The 2,500-nt window shown below is 36.2% G+C and overlaps 1 protein-coding gene and 1 long non-coding RNA gene across 2 annotated transcripts in view; one reads left to right on the forward strand and one right to left on the reverse strand.

Annotated features, from left to right (window-relative positions):
* The window catches only part of LOC138012425 (ATP-dependent RNA helicase DHX8-like), a 220,691-nt gene that overhangs the window by 95,890 nt on the left and 122,301 nt on the right, over positions 1-2,500 (forward strand). The window lies entirely within an intron of this gene.
* Positions 2,362-2,500, reverse strand: part of LOC138012561 (uncharacterized) — a 1,903-nt gene continuing 1,764 nt past the window's right edge. Inside the window, exon 3 of the long non-coding RNA XR_011125056.1 lies at positions 2,362-2,477. This is a non-coding gene — a long non-coding RNA (uncharacterized lncRNA). The remainder of the gene's footprint in view (positions 2,478-2,500) is intronic.

Below are 2,500 nucleotides of genomic sequence, written 5' to 3' on the forward strand. Positions count from 1 at the left end.
TTGCATTTATCATAAAATTTGCCACAAATGTTTCATTTTCCAATTCACTAGAATTAAGTCTAGCTTATATCAAAGTTAAAAAAAAGAGAGTTATTGAAGGTTTGATCTTTGTGAAGAATTGAAAAAAAAAAAAAAAAAAAAAGAAAGAAACTAGTCCCAGCTGAGCCTCAGAGATTGTAAACAATGTCTTCATCAGTACTTACTTATAGTATATGTAAAAAACCTACAAGGAAGGAAGAATCTCGTCCCATAAATGATGTTAAAGGAAAAATGTCAAGCCTGTAGGAATGCCACTATCCGCCTCTGATGTTCAGCGTCCAAATGCACAACTCCCCTGTACAAGCTAAAACATTTAAAGTCACTACCAAAGTCCACTTATGTCCAGGTTTGACCCTAATTAGATACATGCCCAATTTTGACATCCAACACAAAGTGTCCCTTTAAGTCTAAGCATTTGCTACCTATTTTCAACAATAAGGTAAGGGTAAAGGTCAGCATTATTTTTAGCTTTGGGTAAATGCAGCAGCTAATCTTCACTTAAAGAGTAGCATTTGGGGGACACTTTGTGACATAAATTGTCTGTATTCTGAGACACAAGTTATGTTGAAGTTGGCGAGAAGAGCAAGGGGACACTTCGTGACGCTTATCGAAATCCGTGTGCATCTAATTAGGGTCAAACCTGGACATATCTCCCAAAGTCAGTAGATGATTTGTTCCCTGAAGCTAAGAAAACTTTTTTGGAAAAAACGTTTGGCTGTGTGGCCCTCATAGGCAGTTTAAGGTGCTGTGGTGCATGTTATGTAAGGTTGCACAGGCTGTCACCCAGTTTAAACAAAAGTGTTCCACAGCCCCTGTCTGCAAACAATTCTATTCAAAATCAAGTTGGTTGTGCCCCAGTGTCATATGAACTCACGTCAAAGCGAACTCACCGGAGGATTTGAAGCAAACTTTAAAACTGTGCAAGGTAAAAAGTGGCTGAACTTAAAACAGAAGTTGAAAACATGGGTGCCTCAAATGAACAGATCTGCCAGGAAATTCTTGAAGGCCAATTTGATGGGGCAAACTTTCCTTCTTTTAACTCACATGGTAAAATTCTACCATACATATTCTACCTTACTAGTTGGTTTTTCAGTTTATTTGGATTGGTAATGAAAAGATGAACACAATTCAAGGATCTCCCAAGCCCGCGAAACTGAAAACATGGCATGCTGTCATGCTTGTATAACAGGGTAAAAGTTACTACTGGTAACCCTACAAAATACAGTAAAGACCCACACATAAGAACCTAGAATTTTTGAGGTCATAATTCAGGCTGATTACATGTAGTTTCTTAATAGGTTCTTATTTCTCAGAGGAACAACAATAAATTTCTATATTTTATTCATAAGGTATGTAGACAGTATTGCACTGTAGCTTTATGGAAAACATATTTCTAGAGAAAATCCAATAAAATGCCAATCAAAGAAAACATATACACAATAGACCTAATCGGCTAACTCAATGTTGTACCCAATTCAAATCTCCCAAGATTAAGATTCTTTGTGTATTGTATTTGCATTATAATGTACCATTCATATTTAAATGATATGGAAATACCTGAAACAAAACGTTTTTTCCCCAAAGGGTTTGAATTGGGTACAACATTGAGTTAGCCGATTAGGTCTATAACAGGAGTTTTCTCAAGGGTGATTTTTTTGTAAGTACCTCTTTTTCTTTGCCAGGCTCTGCAGGTTCTTATATTTTTGGGTATTTTTAAAATGCCAAATTTCAGCCTGTACTAGGTTCTTATATGTGAGTTTGTACTGTATGCATTATTCCCTAAAATAGAAAACTAATCCAGGCTATAAAGAGTACTCTTTTTGCATTCTAATAATCAGATCAGAGTCAGTAATTATTACTGACTAATTCAATGTCAGGACGGTTTTTCCTTTACCTTTGATAAAAAAAAATAAGATCACAATATTTTTCACCTCTATCAGTACTTTGCACGAATACTGGCTTTAGCAATGTTTTGGAAACATGATTGTAAACATGCGAACCTCACTCTCTAGGAGGTGTTTCTTACTAGAAGTAAAAAGTAAAAGGAGCAAGCCATTGTCTTCACTTCTTTCAAATTCCATTCAGGAAAAAGTGAATGCAAATGCTAACATCATGGAGGGTTTAGCTCTCAGCTACTCCAGAGAGAGACCTGGAAGTCCCAAATGGGTTGAACTGTTGAACTGTGTAGCACAGCAATACACAAATAAGGAAATTAAGCAAATGTTCAGGTTTACTAACAGTCGAGGAGAAGAAGTATCATGCACAGACCACGAATTAACAAAAGCTAGACTTTATAGTAAGATGTATGGTCCAGGAGCAGCACTTCCGAAAATAAGACGCCAATATACTCATAAACTTCCACCAGAAACCATTGCTGTTGTCTTAGAATTTATCCATTATCTAGACAATGAAGAGTATTCATCTTATAAAAGTGGCCCCTGTGATGGAAAACAAAAATCAT

Source organism: Montipora foliosa, chromosome 8, assembly GCF_036669935.1.
Source record: "Montipora foliosa isolate CH-2021 chromosome 8, ASM3666993v2, whole genome shotgun sequence".
NCBI classification, from domain to species: Eukaryota; Metazoa; Cnidaria; class Anthozoa; order Scleractinia; family Acroporidae; genus Montipora; species Montipora foliosa.